Source organism: Coffea arabica, chromosome 4c (genome assembly GCF_036785885.1).
Source record: "Coffea arabica cultivar ET-39 chromosome 4c, Coffea Arabica ET-39 HiFi, whole genome shotgun sequence".
NCBI lineage: Eukaryota > Viridiplantae > Streptophyta > Magnoliopsida > Gentianales > Rubiaceae > Coffea > Coffea arabica.
The window spans coordinates 35,145,332-35,165,838 of NC_092316.1; positions in this window are offsets into that span (position 1 = coordinate 35,145,332).

Sequence of the window (20,507 nt, forward strand, 5' to 3'; positions counted from 1 at the left end):
TAAAACTACTTCTAACCATGAAATATTCTCATAAAGCTACATATTTTGCAACCTTGAACCACAAATAAGCTAGTATTAGGAGTAAAAAAAGATTACTTGGCAAGATACCTTAGAACCACAAGAAAGATAGTAGCTTAGTGCCTTTCCCTCCAAAATCACTCCAACAATACCTTTAATATCTCTTAGAGAGCAACTTCTATGGAGTAGTTTGGAGTTTTAATGGTGGAAACTCAAGATTGAGCAATAAAATGAAGTTGAGGTTGAAAGTTTTCTCTTGTTTTTTCCTCTAAGAGGTTCGGCCAAAGCATGAAGAAAATGAGATGAATTTGGTCAATTTTTGTGATTTAGAACAGATAATAGAGTCAAATGTACACACTAAATAGGCAAACAGATAAGAGAACGAGTGTGATAAAGTACACCCCCATCTCAAACACAATAAGCAGACAGTATAGTCATTCAAATCACCGATTGCATGTACAGAAACCAAGTTAAGCAACAATGAAGGGAGTGGTACACGCACCAATTCTAACAATCCATTTCAAACGTTTTCACCCCAAAGTATGGCTTTGATCACTGTGAAACCCTAAGAATAATCCAAGTAAAACAATTGAAGTTTTCACATCCAAAATGGAGTAAACGGAATGCACAAGTGAGGCTCGACTACTAGTCGTATGCCTATTCAAATGACTACAAATACAAAGAGATAAAAGTGTGGTTTTGGAGTAAAACGGTAGTGGTTGGTTCTTCAACATGAACAAACCCCAAAACCCTACATTTCTATAAAAAACCATACCTATAATGATTTACTAACTCCAAACTTAAGGTGGAACATGAGAGTAAGGACAATTTTAGGAAAACAGGGTTTTCCAATTTTGTGCACCACCATTTGAAAAATCATATATTAAGATTCTTAAGTCTAAAATTGATAAATTTTATACCGTCGAAAAATAAACTCAAAGGGGTCCAATTTCTTAGAAGACACATTTATAAGATTCTGATCACAAGTTAGTTAAATTCGGTCTCAAATAGCTATTTTATCCAGTAAAAGACAGAACAGGCATGCAATTGCAGTTAAATTTGAAAAATCACCATAAATCGTACAGACAGAACCAGGGTCTAAAATTTTCACGGTATATAGCTCTATGAATTTAGTTTAAAACGCAATGAACGGAACTCAAATCCAATATTTCTACAACAGGATATAGCAAATTTCCCAAAACTGCTCAAGGGTTCCTATGAAAATTTCAGTAGCACTTCCCTTGTTTTTCTTTATTTTTCCAACCTAACATCAACACCCAATCTCATCTCATTTCAGCCACAATTTCCCATATAAATCACAAGCTATTGAACACACCTAATTAGGGTCACAATACCCTTCAAATACAATCAAATGGGAACTCAAATTAAAAACCCTAAAGCTAGAACATTTGCACTCAAGTTGGAAATTTCTTTAGGCAAGTCCATCTAGCACATAATATCTCAATAATTCATATAGCAAAGTTCTCAAAACATGAACAACCCTCAAGCATCACATGCGACCAGAATTTTCAACATAAAACTGAAATTTACCATAAAACTACTTCTAACCATGAAATATTCTCATAAAGCTACATATTTTGCAACCTTGAACCACAAATAAGCGAGTATTAGGAGTAAAAAAGATTACTTGGCAAGATACCTTAGAACCACAAGAAAGATAGTAGCTTAGTGCCTTTCCCTCCAAAATCACTCCAACAATACCTTTAATATCTCTTAGAGAGCAACTTCTATGGAGTAGTTTGGAGTTTTAATGGTGGAAACTCAAGATTGAGCAAGAAAATGAAGTTGAGGTTAAAAGTTTTCTCTTGTTTTTTCCTGTAAGAGGTTCGGCCAAAGCATGAAGAAAATGAGATGAATTTGGTCAATTTTTGTGATTTAGTAAAGTTAAGAAACCTTGGTCTAAAGTCCAACATCCAATGCCATTGTGAAACTTGGCACATTAGGGTTTTGTTCTCATTCTTTTGTCTACCAATAGTTTATCTATCTAACTAACCTCTAATTGTCCCCTAACACCTTATAAAATAATATCACTTAATACAAAATTCCAAGGAGTTGTCAAAAATATATCGTACTTAGCGCACTAGCGGGTCCCACGTCCATAATACGCTTCAAACGTAACATGAACTAACTTAAACTAGGAAAATGATTTTCAAACTTTACTTACTTATAAAATCTCTAGAAAAATCAAAATAAAAGGGTATAACGAAGAAAATGCTTGCAAAAAAATAAGATAAAATAAAAGAAATTTACGGGTTCTCACACTCTCTTCCCCTTAAAGAAATTTCGTCCTCAAAATTTTCTTATCAATGGGATCTATCAAAATCTAAGGTAACCAACGGATTGTACCTTCTACGTCCTCAGACGAGTCAGGAACCTGATGGTGTTCTAGAAAGTACACCTGCGCCGGTACCTTTGATCCAGTCCCTTCCCCTTTCGACTGTCCAGGGTTAGTTTTAGTTGGTTGCTGGGCCCTTTTCCCTTCGCGCAGTCGAGTTGAACAATTAGCAATATGATGATCAGTGTTTCCGCAGTGCAGGCATTTTCCCTCTTTCTTCTAACAATTCGCCTTCGAGTGATTTGGCCCTCCGCAATATCCACAGGGACCACGAGTAGCAGAGACCGATCCTCCCTGTGAGACACCACTTGACATCTCCGGTAGTTATACTTCCCCGTTTCCCTTTCTAATCTTAGGGGGTGTACTTTTATCATCTTGCTCTGAGCTACTTCCAGGAAATCCCCTTTTCTTGGCTTGGAAGTTTATAACTTGTAACCTCGCAGTTTCAACTCGCTGGGCCTTCTCCATAGCATCACTAAAGGCACTAAGTTGGGCTACAGCCAAGTTCTTTTGAATGTCAACATTTAATCCTTGGACAAAACGTTTTATCCGCCTTTGCTCAGTTACAATTAGTTTGGGCGCAAATTTAGATAACCGAGTAAATTGACTCTCATACTCGGCTACGATCTGAGTTCCTTGACGAAACCGAATGAATTCATCTTCCTTCTTTTCTTGGATTAGAGGAGGGAAAAATTTCGCATTGAATTCCCTCATAAAGTTCGCCCATGCCCTCGGGGTTTGTTCTCTTTCCCATTTCGTTCGAATTATGCTCCACCAAGAACGGGTGGCCCCTTCTAACTGGAAGATAGCAAAAGTGACCTGTCTCTCCTCCGTATAGTGTAAAGCTGCAAATATGTCAATCATTTTCTCCAACCATCTTTCGGTCACATCTGGATCGGGTCCTCCAAGGAATTTTGGTGGAGAGAACTTCTGAAATCTTTCAAAGGCTCTATCCTCGCCCTGCACATTGTTACCAGGATTTTCAGGTTGAGGATTAGGGTTTTGGCCTTAGTGTTCCATTACATGGGCTAGCAAATCGGTTATACGCTGGATAGCAGCAGCTACTTGAGCATTTGGGTCAATCGTAGGTTCAGAATTTGGTTCAGGTATTAGTTCCTGATTACCCCTTTCATACGAGAGTTGCTTACGTTCGCGTCCATGACCACGTCCACTACGAGTACCCTCCATTAGTCTAATCAATCTAGGGTCGAAGCGTGAATATAACATTAAAGATAATTATATGCATAAGTAACAAGAGGTACACACAGATTAAAAGCATATATACATAACACAACTTTATCAAACAAATCACACGATAGCAATCGGTCAGATACAAGCAAAAGGAATCCCATGAAAGTATCAGGGTCATTAAAGGTACTATATACCAACTAGGCCAAAAGTACAAAAGCAATTCATGAAAAGCTTCCCCCTCTAGGGCTCCATCCATAATCTTTGAGAATAACACAATTTATATCTTAATCAAGGTTAATCATACCTAATGACACCTGAACAAATCACACGAAGTCCTATAGAATCACATTTCTATTTCGCCCAAGTCTTGTCTAACCTAAACTCTCATCTCTTTAGTAGCCGGGTACAAGAATCCCAAATAAGATAATTCACAATTCGAGCTGGCCGGTCCCAAGCGTAAATCATCCATATGAAAGATTCCTAGCCGACATACATATCTATCTTTCTCAAGCTCCATGATAAATATTTTTACACTTATAACATGCACGGTTCATAACTTACACTCAAGGAAAACACTTAATCCATTAAACACATTCACAAATCAGGACCATAACACCACTTGGTCTAAGCTCACTCTGCTTAGAGACCATGCGAAGAAGCCTGATACCAACTGTGACTGTCCCACCTCCCCCTAAAGCGAACCAAAGGATTCGGCGGACCGCCTATCCAGCCCTCGCTAGGACTACGGATCGAATCACACAAACCCTATATTACGCGCGATCGAACCCTAAGAAAATGACCAATTGAAAACCACCAAGCTCAAATATAATTTGCCAAATCATACGGTAAAATGGAATATCGATTAAACACTTTAACGAAAAGGAAAACGAAACTGAAAATGAACAGTAACTGCCACATCACAATCCGGCCGTGATCAGGCTGGATATCCGGCTGGATATCCGGCTGGATTGTTGGCCCCATTGGAGGCAGTGGCTCAACCCAAAAAATTTCAACTCGCCCTACCAATCCGGTCAATAATTGGCCAGATATGCGGCCGGATTCTCCGCAGGGGTTTCTCGCCAACAAATTTTTTCTTCTTTCCTTTTCAAACGCCGCGCTCACCCAATCATCCAACGGTTACATGAAACGTTCACCAAAGCCATAGAAGTGTAACATCTCAAATGAATACACTTAAAAAAAACAAGGTTAAACATTTAAATATGTATTTACAATGGAGTCTTGAACAAATGAACTAAAGTATAAGCCAAAGAATACATACTACACAAAATACAATTAAGGTTTCGCTTTCAAAAGAGCTTAAAGACATAGCATATACACTAGCTCAATCCCTTTCTTCCAAAACCATGATTTTCAAGTTTGTCCCCTATAAGGAAATACAAAAACAACGGGAAGGGAGTGAGCTTATGTAACGGCCCCACTTCTCCCTAGGGCGTACCCCAGGGTATCGGCGGACTGTCTGCCCAACTCTCGCCGGGACTCAGTCAGTCACTATAAGAAAAGATAAGAAAATCCACAAAACAATCGAAATAACAATAATTCCAAACTTAAACGTGAACTTATATACATTACTGTCTCAATGGAAGTACAACTGTCAAAATATAGGTTCTCAATTCAACATACAACCAGCCCGTGCCAAGCACTAGGGCGAAAACCTTTACAAAAGAAACCAAAGTACTACAACGGCCAATCTATTCGTAGCCTCCGTCCTCGCACGTCTTCCCCTGCTAAGGAAAACAAAAAACTAAAGGGATGAGCTGGAAAGCTCAGTGAGGTTCCGTACACATAGGCAACAAGAGAAACAAATGCATGTAAACAACAATTCACGATACAAGTACAATAAAGCGATAAACACATTCATTAAAAGGATACGGCTCACAAGGAGCCAATCGTTCATTCATTCATTCTCCTTCCATTCTCCTTCCTTCAGTCATTTGAAAATGCATTTTGTATAAGTAAAACCCCTCGTTCATTCATTCATTCATTTCATTCACCCCGTCCCTGGCTTTTGGCCAGGCTCCACCAACCTACAGGGTAATACTCGAGTATACCGGATCGTTCACCCAAGTTCCTAATCGCTCGACCGAGTCCAACTGGCTCGAGACGACCGGTAACAAGGGGCAATGGCCAGTTCAGCCCGAAGGCCTACATTCATGCACAATTAACATTTCAATCGCTCAATCATTAAAATTTCACAATCATTTAGGCTAAGTGCGGTAAAGTACACACTCGCCTCGAAAATCATTTTAGCAATCATTGAAAGCGTTTAACACGTTATCAATCATTCAAACAAGCCATAAAATCAGGAAACATAACAAACAAGGAACACTCACCTATAACCGCAAAACAACGCCCAATTCTCAATCACCAATGAAACCTAAAATTCCACAAAGATCACTTTACAATCCATTTAACATGATTTAGAGGAAATCAACAATTACCCGACTACTCGCGAGTAAACGTAAAAAGACTTTCAAAGTGTAACGAGGCACTTGGATTCGTAGACAAGAATAACCCTAATGCAACCCAAACCAAGAAGGTTATAAAATCTCTAAGAGGAAACACTCACTCCAAACAATTCGAAATTCCAATAGAGCTAAGAAAACATTCTTTCGGAATTGCGTATGTGATTCAAAGGCATATATATACAAGTGGTCAATAACTAACCAATGCCTTGATAAAAATCGTGTGAAAATGAGGACAAAATACTTTAACTTCCACACTTAAAACCTTGCTTAGAACCAATGCACTTATGGCCGATAAAACCGGAACTCATACCTCTATCGGTTGGAAAGGCTTAAGGACCATTTGAAGTTTGAAACGAAAAGGTATCATGTTTTCAAAAGATAAAACGGTCACATTATTTGCCAAAGACAATATACGAGTTCGACTAGAAATTTAGTCTTCGATCCTTTATTCAAAAAACCCGAAGACGCTTCCAAGGAAATACGTTCAATATGATACAAAATACATTTTCGAAAACCACTTTAACTTATTCATTTTACAAGAAAATAAACGGACGGCATGTCCCTTGTGTTTACCTATTTTTCCAGCCATTAATGGCTTCATTATTTTTCTCAAATCAGTCCCAACATGTCGTATAGAATAATCTCATGTCCAAAAGCCGTTCACTAGGCTTAAAGTCATATAAATACAACAATAACTATGAAAAGCAAGCTAGAAACATTTTCAGATAAAACAATGCTTGACATCATTTTGCGGAAATGGCACTAAAGGCACTACGATTATTGGATTAGGGTGCAAGACCCACCGTTTCGAAGCTAAGAGATAGTGCTACAACAATGTAGAAGGTCACTCAGTCCAGTTTGTAGTGCAACTAGGTCAAAAATACAAGATACCAGATCAGAACCGCAAAAACAGGTGGACAAACCACGTTCTGGTTAACGAACTACAATTCGGTCTACTTAGGTCCAAATCCATTGATTCCAAAGCCAAATGATAGCTAGGACACCAGGCTACATTTCATTAGAAGACCTCTACAACCAGTTCAGAAGTTTTCCTAGCCAAAATAGCTAATTACTGCAACAATTCCCAAGTTCGGATGAAACCAGAGCAGCAGGGGTAAATTCGACTTTTCTCACTCTACACTACTCCGATTGACCTGAAATTTTACAGGCTCCTCAAACACATCAATACCTACAAATTTCATGTTTTAAGCAAAGGCCAATTCGGCCTCTAACTAGGGTGAACAGTGCCAGACAGAATTGAAGATAATGAAGCCCTAAGTTTTCCAAATTTCCTTCCAAACAACATTTTCTTGCGATTAACCATCATTCATACCAACTAGCCTCATTCTATATCATTTCCATTCACCACACCTAGCCAAAAGCAATAATCATATGAAAACAGAAAAAAAATCATAATAATTAAAAACTTCACCATAATCCACTAATCTCATGAAATCATTCACAATATAACACTACTAGCCATTACTAATCACTAATGAACCAAGAAGAGAACCAACAAAGAATTTTGAACTTAACCACTCACCTTAAACTCAAGCAAAGGTAGAGAGTTAGGACTTCACTTCCAAAAATAACTCCACTAGCACCTTGAATCCACCTTAGCCAACACTTGTGTGGAGTAAAATAAAATTCTAACGGTGAAATATCAAGATTGAAGCAAAACCAAAGATGAAGATTGAAGAGTTCTCTCTCACTTTGCTCCCAAAGCTCTCGGTTGAGATGTGAGACCCCGAAAATTTTCTTATTTTCCGGGTATTTATTTTGGGACTTTTAAGTCTATTTTTGGGGTTTTATTTTATACGTAGGTTTTCTGGGAAATTTTATGAGAAAACATGAATTTTGCATCATTTTCTGGGTTTAGGTCAATTTCTGTGCTTATAGAGGTGTACAGTGCATGTGGGACCCACTAGGGTAATCGGTACCGGTAAATGTGACTTTGGGAAATTTTCTATACGGAAGCTTTAGTACCTAGTGTTATGAGCTAATTAGTGGTTAGCTAGTATAATTAAGTTTTACAAGACAAAGATGTTGGATAAGCTTGGAAAACACATGTTGAGATCTTATTGGAAGTTGGACTTTTGACTTTCACTTTACCTTTCTTATTAAGAGAAAAATTGATCCAAAATTACTCATTTTTCTCTTGCTCATTGCCGACCAACCTTGAAGGAAGAAAGAAAGAAAACTCTTCAACTTTTGCTTCATTTCTTGGCCAAATCTTGCAAACCAACCATTAATCTTTCAAATTTCTCCACAAAACTTGCTTGCTAGGAAGGATTGAACTACTTGGTGGTTTTGTTTGAAGAGAAAAGCTACTCTCTACCTTGTATCCCACATTTGTAAGGTAAGCAAGTTAGGAAATGTTTATTTGTTGGTTGTGAGATGAAATTAGTACATGTTAGTGGTTATAGATGCCATTTTATGGGTTATTTCAAGACTTGTGGTTGAGTTATGGAAATTTTCTATTTATTGAGGAATTTTCTGTTTTATATGATAACTTATGGTTGAGTTGGGTGTGGTGGATTTATATGGCTTGATTTAGAGCCTTGGTGTGTTAATGGTGTTTAATTGTAGAAAATTTCAGCATTTGTAGGATTTTCGGATTTTAGGTTTTGGTATAAATTGGAGTTTTCCTATGTATGGTATATATGCTAGTAGTTGATGTGTATTTGATTATATTGTGGCTTAAATGGGATGAATGGACTAAATTGTGATATATAAGTGTATTGGTATAAGTTGAATGGTTGTGGTTAGGTTGGAAATGTGAAGAAATTAAGGGGTTATGCCGTCCAAATGGTTAGAAATATAGATGGTTTTGTATTGAGAAGGATTTGAGTAGAAATGGATAAGTTTTGGGTTTTACTCACATTCCACACCTTAATGTTTCATTGTATTGGCTTTTGAGCAACTTGCATTAGTAAGTTAAACTTGTACGTTGAATTGTGTTTGAGTCTTCAATATGGTTATTTGCTTGTTTTAGGTCGTACCGGTGGGCCGGGACCTACACCTGATTCAAACGTGTGACTTGCTTGAAAATTTGGTGAGTGTACCAGTATATGATGAACATACTTGTTATGTGATTTTAAATGTCTTGATTTGGGTCGAGAGTGTACTTGATCGCTCTTGACCACTTACTTGCATTTGTCCATTTTTGTTTGGATGTGAAATGGTATATGTTCATGATTTGACATGTGATGGGGCAATGCCTTAATATTAATGTGAAATTGAGCTCATGCCCTTAGACCGTTATTCGAGTCGAGCCGGCAAGGGCTTGGGCGATTCGTTAATGAGCCTTTGGGTTCTTGATAGGCAAGTGGAGTGTTAACTCCTCGACCTTGTGGTATACTCGAGTATTACCCTTTTGGAACTATGAGGCGGCGGGCCCGAATAGGGGGTGAATGGTGGAAGGAAATGGTGCGAAGTGGTGTCTACGGATCTTGGTTTGTTTAAATGGTTGACGGAGTGTCAACGTGTGAGATCAAGTATGGCAATCGGAAATCGGCCCTTGAGGGTCGCATGTATCCTTTTATATGTGTATGTTGTAGGAAGGTGTTTATGTATATGTGTTAATAGTTGTAGCATGAAATTGTGCATTTGGTACCTCACGAGCGTAAGCTCACCCCGTTGTTTTGTTTTCCTTACAGGAGCGATGTTGAACCACAGTTTGAGATGAGTTGAGCTAGTGACATAGTTAGTTTTGAAAGCTCCTCAAACATTTGAAACTTCGATGTATTTGAACTCAAGTGTTTGTGTTTGAATTGTATAAGGACACTTTCTTATGTATAGATGACATGTATGTATGGTTCACCAAGTCTTGGATTCGTTATTTGGTGTATGTGTACAATCGCCGGTTTTAAAAATGAAAGTAGGAAATTTTGGAAAACCACTGCCTGGAATCCGGCCTAGAATCCGGCCAGTTTCTGGCCGGATATAAGGCCGGATAGGCAGGGGAAAAGGAAAAAAAAAAGAAAAAAATTGGACTCTGGCTACTGCCCAGAATCCGGCCAGAGCAATCCGGCCAACTTCCGGCCGGATTGTTGGCCGGATTGGCAGGGGACATTTCGAAAATTTTGGTTTAGCCTCGGCCTCCTATCCGGCCGGATATCCGGCCAGATTCTGGCCGGATAGTGACGTGGCCGGTCACTGTTCATCCGCGGCAAAATTTTCGTTTTCCGTTTTCTGGTCCGATGGAAGTGCTCGAGCACTGTACCTTCTTGTACAATGATATTATTGTTCTAATAACACCTTAAGGGGGAAAATTGTTCATTTTGTCGAGTTTTCTTTTATGAATTAAATCCGACTTGATTGTTTTGCGACCCGTAGTCCCGGCGAGAGATGGGCAGGCGGTCCGTCAACCCCTCCGGTTCGCCCTAGGGGAAGATGGGGTCGTCACATGAGAAGGAAAGAAAATGAGATATTTTGGGCCAAAAAGGTGATAAGAAGGAAGAAAAAACGCTGGTCAAACCAGCTGTCCTGTCACAATCCGGCCGGTTTCTGGCCGGATTTCCGGCCGGATTCCTGGCCGGATATGAGGCAGAGACGAATCCAATTTTTTTTCAAAACTGCACCACAATCCGGCCAACAATCCGGCCAAGAACTGGCCGGATTTGCGGCCGGATTCGGCCCCTTCAGCTTTTCTCAAAATTTTTCCTCTTTTCCGAATTCAATTGTCGCGCTCAAACGTACTTCTAACACATACACTTACATACATATTTCCTACATAAATGCACAAAACAACTAGGCCTTCCTTTGTTTCCAACGATTAGTTAACAAATTTTGCACTTAAGAGGAGAAAAGGAGAAGAAACAATAGACTAAGGAAATATGCAAATTCCAGGGTTCTCACACTCTCCCCCCCTTAAGAAATTTCGTCCTCGAAATTTTTTTTTTCCTCACCTTCATTTGCCTCAGGCGAGTCCGGAACCGTTCGGTTGTCTAATGCATATGCTTTGGCCGGTACATTGGTTCGGTTCCCTCTTTCTTTCACTGGTTTTGATTTTGTTCCATCTTGTGACTGAGTACTACCCTCACGTGGATGTCTCCTCGGACAATTGCTCACTTGATGCTCACTGCTTCCACAAATCAAACATTTCCGCCCTTTCCGCCAACAAGCATCTTCGGTGTGGTTGGCCTTTCCACAGTAACCGCAAATCAAGGGAGAGGTCATCCTTTGACTATCTTGAGAAATCTCCTTAGGTCCAATTTGACTTCCTTTAGTAGACCTCTCATGAACTGCCCCTATTGTCCATGGCGGATAGGATAACTGGCTTACTTTTGGCACTTTAGACGGCGCCATCGTTTCACTAAACTCTTCCAATCCACTGCCCGATGCACCTCTTTTCCGAGTTTGGGAGGCCTTTATTTGTGCCTTGGCTCTCTCGATTCGTTGAGCCTTCTCAAGGGCCTCCGTAAAAGTGTTCACTTGCGCTGCTGCCAACGCCTCTTGAATGTCCAAGTTCAATCCCTGTATGAACCGCCTTACTCTTCTCGGTTCCGTGGCTACTAATTTTGAGGCAAACTTGGATAGTTTGGTGAATCTCGTTTCGTATTCAGCCACACTTAATGTCCCCTGGCGTAGTCCAATAAATTCATCCTCCTTCCTTTCTTGGACTAAAGGTGGGAGGTACTTCTCATTAAATTCTCTGGTAAAGTTCGCCCAAGTCCATATGGTCCGTTCCCTTTCCCATTTTGCTCTAATTACGTTCCACCACGCTCGGGCCGGTCCTTCAAATTGAAACACTGCAAAGTTCACTTGCCTCTTCTCAGTGTAGTTTAAAGCTGTGAATATATTCACCATGGCCTCTAACCATTGCTCAGCGATATCCGGATCAGGCCCTCCAGCGAATTTTGGAGGTGCAAACTTCTGAAACCTCTCCAGAGCTTTATCTTCGCCCATCTCAGGGTTCCGGGGTTGATTTACAGGTATTGGACCTTGTTGGTCCACCAACCTTGTCAAGATGTTTGCCATTTGTTGAATTGCCGTCGCCATTTGGTCTCCGGCCTCAACTCTAGGTTCTTGTTCTTGTTCGGCGGACGTTTCCCTTTCTACTCTAGGTTCTGGGGTCTGTTTAGTTCCACGGCCTCGACCACGTCCCTGACTACGTCTCCCGTCCATAGATATATCTTTCCCTTCTCTTTTTTTTTTCAAAATTAATTTAATGAATAAAGGCGATAAGAGGACTAAAACAACAACATCGATGTACCAAGTACACAAGTAACATATACGCACATAACACCCCACATATCGAGTAACTAGAGGATCAATTTCACAAGTACATATAAGTCAGGAAAACATTCATACGCACAATTACATCAATAGACGTCATATAATAAGAATATACTGGCGAATCAAACGAGGAGGTGATGTGTCGTCCTAGTTTCAGCTAAGGTAACCCCGTCCGGTCTCTCACGTCACTTACTGTTCACACTGGATATCCCTTAACCTCTGGTACTCATTCTAGTTGGACAAAGCCTGTTCATGGTCTCAAAATATAAATCTCATATACTTAACATCGTCCCAACTCTGGAGTACTCGGGTACGAGAATCCGAGATAAGATAATTCACCTCTCGAGCTGGCCAGTCCCAAGAGTAAACCATCTACAATCGGAATTCCTCCCAGACGTACCTATCTATTGTCCTTAGATACCACGAGAAAGATTTAAGGCCTATAACATTCACAGTTCAAAGCTTATGCTCCAACGAGCACTTAATCCATCATACCTATTTATCACTCAGTCCAGGCTCACTCCGCGCAGAGACCACGCGAATCAGGCTCTGATACCAACTGTAACGGCCCCACTTCTCCCTAGGGCGTACCCCAGGGTATCGGCGGACCGCCTGCCCAACTCTTGCAGGGACTCAGTCAGTCACTATAAGAAAAGATAAGAAAATCCACAAAACAATCGAAATAACAATAATTCCAAACTTAAACGTGAACTTATATACATTACTGTCTCAATGGAAGTACAACTGTCAAAATATAGGTTCTCAATTCACCATACAACCAGCCCGTGCCAAGCACTAGGGCGAGAACCTTTACAAAAGAAACCAAAGTACTACAACGGCCAATCTATTCGTAGCCTCCGTCCTCGCACGTCTTCCCCTGCTAAGGAAAACAAAAAACTAAAGGGATGAGCTGGAAAGCTCAGTGAGGTTCCGTACACATAGGCAACAAGAGAAACAAATGCATGTAAACAACAATTCACGATACAAGTACAATAAAGCGATAAACACATTCATTAAAAGGATACGGCTTACAAGGAGCCAATCGTTCATTCATTCATTCATTCACTCTCCTTCCATTCTCCTTCCTTCAATCATTTGAAAATGCATTTTGTATAAGTAAAACCCCTCGTTCATTCATTCATTCATTTCATTCACCCCGTCCCTGACTTTTGGCCAGGCTCCACCAACCTACAGGGTAATACTCGAGTATACCGGATCGTTCACCCAAGTTCCTAATCGCTCGACCGAGTCCAACTGGCTCGAGACGACCGGTAACAAGGGGCAATGGCCAGTTCAGCCCGAAGGCCTACATTCATGCACAATTAACATTTCAATCGCTCAATCATTAAAATTTCACAATCATTTAGGCTAAGTGCGGTAAAGTACACACTCGCCTCGAAAATCATTTTAGCAATCATTGAAAGCGTTTAACACGTTATCAATCATTCAAACAAGCCATAAAATCAGGAAACATAACAAACAAGGAACACTCACCTATAACCGCAAAACAACGCCCAATTCTCAATCACCAATGAAACCTAAAATTCCACAAAGATCACTTTACAATCCATTTAACATGATTTAGAGGAAATCAACAATTACCCGACTACTCGCGAGTAAACGTAAAAAGACTTTCAAAGTGTAACGAGGCACTTGGATTCGTAGACAAGAATAACCCTAATGCAACCCAAACCAAGAAGGTTATAAAATCTCTAAGAGGAAACACTCACTCCAAACAATTCGAAATTCCAATAGAGCTAAGAAAACATTCTTTCGGAATTGCGTATGTGATTCAAAGGCATATATATACAAGTGGTCAATAACTAACCAATGCCTTGATAAAAATCGTGTGAAAAGGAGGACAAAATACTTTAACTTCCACACTTAAAACCTTGCTTAGAACCAATGCACTTATGGCCGATAAAACCGGAACTCATACCTCTATCGGTTGGAAAGGCTTAAGGACCATTTGAAGTTTGAAACGAAAAGGTATCATGTTTTCAAAAGATAAAACGGTCACATTATTTGCCAAAGACAATATACGAGTTCGACTAGAAATTTAGTCTTCGATCCTTTATTCAAAAAATCCGAAGACGCTTCCAAGGAAATACGTTCAATATGATACAAAATACATTTTCGAAAACCACTTTAACTTATTCATTTTACAAGAAAATAAACGGACGGCATGTCCCTTGTGTTTACCTATTTTTCCAGCCATTAATGGCTTCATTATTTTTCTCAAATCAGTCCCAACATGTCGTATAGAATAATCTCATGTCCAAAAGCCGTTCACTAGGCTTAAAGTCATATAAATACAACAATAACTATGAAAAGCAAGCTAGAAACATTTTCAGATAAAACAATGCTTGACATCATTTTGCGGGAAGGGCACTAAAGGCACTACGATTATTGGATTAGGGTGCAAGACCCACCGTTTCGAAGCTAAGAGATAGTGCTACAACAATGTAGAAGGTCACTCAGTCCAGTTTGTAGTGCAACTAGGTCAAAAATACAAGATACCAGATCAGAACTGCAAAAACCGGTGAACAAACCACGTTCTGGTTAACGAACTACAATTCGGTCTAATTAGGTCCAAATCCATTGATTCCAAAGCCAAATGATAGCTAGGACACCAGGCTACATTTCATTAGAAGACCTCTACAACCAGTTCAGAAGTTTTCCTAGCCAAAATAGCTAATTACTGCAACAATTCCCAAGTTCGGATGAAACCAGAGCAGCAGGGGTAAATTCGACTTTTCTCACTCTACACTACTCCGATTGACCTGAAATTTTACAGGCACCTCAAACACATCAATACCTACAACTTTCATGTTTTAAGCAAAGGCCAATTCGGCCTCTAACTAGGGTGAACAGTGCCGGACAGAATTGAAGATAATGAAGCCCTAAGTTTTCCAAATTTCCTTCCAAACAACATTTTCTTGCGATTAACCATCATTCATACCAACTAGCCTCATTCTATATCATTTCCATTCACCACACCTAGCCAAAAGCAATAATCATATGAAAACAGAAAAAAAATCATAATAATTAAAAACTTCACCATAATCCACTAATCTCATGAAATCATTCACAATATAACACTACTAGCCATTACTAATCACTAATGAACCAAGAAGAGAACCAACAAAGAATTTTGAACTTAACCACTCACCTTAAACTCAAGCAAAGGTAGAGAGTTAGGACTTCACTTCCAAAAATAACTCCACTAGCACCTTGAATCCACCTTAGCCAACACTTGTGTGGAGTAAAATAAAATTCTAACGGTGAAATATCAAGATTGAAGCAAAACCAAAGATGAAGATTGAAGAGTTCTCTCTCACTTTGCTCCCAAAGCTCTCGGTTGAGAAGGAAAGAAAATGAGATATTTTGGGCCAAAAAGGTGATAAGAAGGAAGAAAAAACGCTGGTCAAACCAGCTGTCCTGTCACAATCCGGCCGGTTTCTAGCCGGATTTCCGGCCGGATTCCTGGCCGGATGTGAGGCAGAGACGAATCCAATTTTTTTTCAAAACTGCACCACAATCCGGCCAACAATCCGGCCAGTTGGCCGGATTTGCGGCCGGATTCGGCCCCTTCAGCTTTTCTCAAAATTTTTCCTCTTTTCCGAATTCAATTGTCGCGCTCAAACGTACTTCTAACACATACACTTACATACATATTTCCTACATAAATGCACATAACAACTAGGCCTTCCTTTGTTTCCAACGATTAGTTAACAAATTTTGCACTTAAGAGGAGAAAAGGAGAAGAAACAATAGACTAAGGAAATATGCAAATTCTAGGGTTCTCACAGCTTATGCTCAATGAGGTACCAAAATAATAGCAGTCAAGAATCATGGAATTTCATGTTCAATTACCCACATATGCATATCAAATAGGGAAATAAACAAACACTTTAGATAAAAAGGATACAGGTGGCTCTCGGGAGCCCAAAATTTCCATTTGCAGTACTTGATCTAAACCTGTTGACTCTCCGTCAACATATAAAGAATAACCATGTCTGTAGACCCCACTTTATACAAAATTTCGTCCACCAAACATACCTCTTACCAGGCCCGAACACCTCAACAGAAACAGAAGTGGTAATACTCAAGTATACCGGAATCGAGAATCTCAATACCCAAAGATTCCTAGAAAAAGACTTACCGTGGTTTGTTATCTAATTGACCTGGCCCTTACTGGCTCGACTTGAGTAACTAGACACATGTTTTCAGCTCAGAGGTCACAAAAGATCGTTGGATACAAGTCTCCAACCGACGTTAGATTAAGAACAGATAACAGAGTCAAACTTACATAGTAAATAGGCAAACAGATAAGAGAACGAGTGTGATAAAGTACACCATTGTGTCAAACAGAATAAGAAGATAGTTCGTCATTCAAATCACCGATTGCATGTACAAAAACCAAGTTAAGCAACAATGACGGGAGTGGTACACTCACCAGTTCTAACAAACCACTTCAAACGTTTCCAACCCAAAGTAGGACTTTGATCATCGTGAAACCCTAAGTATAACCAAAGTAAAATAATTGAAGTTTTCACATTCAAAACGGAGTAAACGGAATGCAGAAATGAGGCTCGACTACTAGTCGTATGCCTATTCAAATGACTACAAATACAAAGAGATAAAGATGTGGTTTCGGAGTAAAACGGTAGCTGTTGGTTCTTCAACATGAACAAACCCCAAAACCCTACATTTCTATCAAAAACCATACTTATAATGATTTACTAACTCCAAACTTAAGGTGGAACATGAGAGTAAGGACAATTTTAGGAAAACAGGATTTTCCAGTTTTGTGCACCACCATTTGAAAAATCATATATCAAGATTCTTAAGTCTAAAATTGATAAATTTTATACCGTCGAAAAATAAACTCAAAGGGGTCCAATTTCTCAGAAGACACATTTATAAGATTCAGATCACAATTCAGTCAAATTCGAGCCTCAAATTGCTGTTTTATCCATTTAAAGACAAAATAGGTTTGCAGTTTCAGTTAAATTTGAAAAATCCCCATAAATCGTACACGCAGAACCAGGGTCTGAAATTTTCACAGTTTATAGCTCTATGAATCTAGTTTAAAATGCCAAAATTGGAACTCAATTCCGATATTTCTACAACAGGATATAGCAAATTTTCCAAAACTGCTCAAGGGTTCCTACGAAAATTTCAGCAGCATTTCCCTTGTTTTTCTTTACTTTTCCAATCTAACATCAACACCCAATCTCATCTCATTTCAGCCACAATTTCCCATATAAATCACAAGCTATTGAACACACCTAATTAGGGTCACAATACCCTTCAAATACAACCAAATGGGAACTCAAATTAAAAACCTTAAAGCTGGAATTTTTGCACCCAAAAGCTGGAATTCTTGGCTTGGAAGTTTCTAACTTGTAACCTCGCAGTTTCAACTCGCTGGGCCTTCTCCACAGCATCACTAAAGGCACTAAGTTGGGCTATAGCCGAGTCCTTCTGAATCTCAACATTTAATCCCTGGACAAAACGTCTTATCCGTCGTTGCTCAGTTACAATTAGTTCGGGTGCAAACTTACATAACCGAGTAAATTGACTCTCATACTTGGCTATGGTCTGAGTTCCTTGGTGAAGCCAAATGAATTTATCTTCCATCTTTTCTTGGATTAGAGGAGGGAAAAACTTGACGTTGAATTCCCTCATAAAGTTCGCCCAAGCCCTCGGGGTTTGTTCCCTTTCCCATTTCGTTCAAATTATGTTCCACCAAGAACGGGCGGCCCCCTCTAACTGAAAGAAAGCAAAAGTGACCTGTCTTTCCTCCGTATAGTGTAAAGCCACAAATATGTCTATCATTTTCTCCAACCATCTTTCGGCCACATCTGGATCGGGTCCTCCAAGGAATTTTGGTGGAGAGAACTTTTGAAATCTTTCAAGGGCTCTATCCTCGCCCTCTACATTGTTACCAAGATTTTCAGGTTGAGGATTAGGGTTTTGGCCCTGGTGTTCCACTACATGAGCTAGCAAATCGGTCATACGTTGGATAACAGCGGCTACTTGAGCATTTGGGTCAACCTTAGGTTCAGGATTTGGTTCAGGTATTGGTTCCCGATTACCTATTTCATTCGAGAGTTACTTACGTTAGCGCCTACGACCACGTCCACTACGAGTACCCTCCATTGGTCTAATCAATCTAGGGTCGAAGAGTGAATATAACATTAAAGATAATTATATGCATAAGTAAGTAACAAGAGGTACACACAGATCAAAAGCATATATACATAACACAACTTTATCAAACAAATCACATGGTAGCAGTCGGTCAAATACAAGCAAAAGGAATCCCATGAAAGTATCAGGGTCATTAAAGGTACTATATACCAACTAGGCTAAAGGTACAAAAGCAATTAACAAAAAGCTTTCCGCCTCTAGGGCTCCGTCCATAATCTACGAGAATAATACAATTTATATCTTAATCAAGGTTAATCATACCTAATGACACCCAAACAAATCACATGAATTCCTATAGAATCACATTTCTATTTTGCCCAAGTCTTTTCTAACCTAGGCTCTCATCTCTTTAGTAGCTGGGTACAAGAATCCCAAATAAGATAATTCACAACTTGAACTGGCCGGTCCCAAGCGTAAATCATCCCTATTAAAGATTCCTACCCGACATACATATCTATCTTTCTCGAGCTCCATGATAAATATTTTTACACTTACAACATGCACGGTTCATAACTTACACTCAAGGAAAACACTTAATCCTTTAAACACATTCACAAATCAGGACCATAACACCACTTAGCGCAAACTCACTCCACGTATAGACCATGCGAAACAGCTCTGATACCAACTGTGACAGCCCCACCTCCCCTTAAGGTGAACCAAAGGGTTCGGCGGATCGCTTGCCCAACTCTCGCTTGGACTACGGAGTTGAATCACACAAACCCTATATTACACGCGATCGAACCCTAAGAAAGTGAACAATTGAAAACCACCATGCTCAAATATAATTTACCATATCATACAGTAAAATGGAATATCGATTAAACACTTCAACGAAAAGGAAAACGGAAACGAAAATGAACAGTAACTGCCACGCCACAATCCGGCCGAGATCTGGGTGGATATTGCTGGCCAAATTGGAGGCAATGGCTCAACCCACAAAATTTCAACTCGCCCTGCCAATCTAGCCAATAACTGGCCGGATATGTGGCCAGATTCTCCGCAGGGGTTTCCCGCCAACGAATTTTTTCTTCTTTCCTTTTCAAACGCCGCGCTCACCCAATCGTCCAACTGTTATAAGAAACGTTCACCAAAGCCATAGAAGCGTAACATCTCAAATGAATACACTTAAAAAAAATAAGGTTAAACATTTAAACATGTATTTAAATCGGAGTCTTGAACAAATGAACTAAAGTACAAGCCAAAGTATACATACTACACAAAATACAATTAGGGTTTCGGTTTCCAAAGAGCTTAAAGACATAGCATATACACTAGCTCGACCCCTTTCTTCCAAAACCATGATTTCCAAGTTTGTCTCTTGTGAGGAAAACGCTTAATGAGGTACCAAAATAATGGAAGTCAAGAATCATGGAACTTCATGTTCAATTACTCACATATGCATATCAAATGGGGAAATAAACAAACACTTTAGATAGAAAGGATACAGGTGGCTCTCGAGAGCCCAAAATTCCCATTTGCAGTACTTGATCCAAACTCATTGACTCTCCGTCAACGTATAAGGAACAACCATGTCCGTAGACCCCACTTTACACCAAATTTCGTTCACCAAACATGCCCCTTACCGGGCCCGAACACCTCAACAGAAACAGAAGTGGTAATACTCGAGTATACCGGAATCAAGAGTCTCAATACCCAAAGATTCCCAAAAACAGACTATCGTGGTTCGTAAGCTAATCGACCTGGCCCTTGCCGGCTCGACTTGAGTAACTAGACACAGGTCACAAACAATTGTTGGATACAAGTCTCCAACCGACGTCAGATTAAGAACAGATAACAGAGTCAAATGTACAAAGTAAATAGGCAAACAGATAAGAGAATGTGTGATAAAGTACACCCTCGTCTCAAACAGAATAAGCAGATAGTATAGTCATTCAAATCACCGATTGCATGTATAGAACCTAGTTAAGCGACAATGAATGGAGTGGTACACTCACTAGTTCTAACAAACCACTTCAAACGTTTTCTACCCAAAG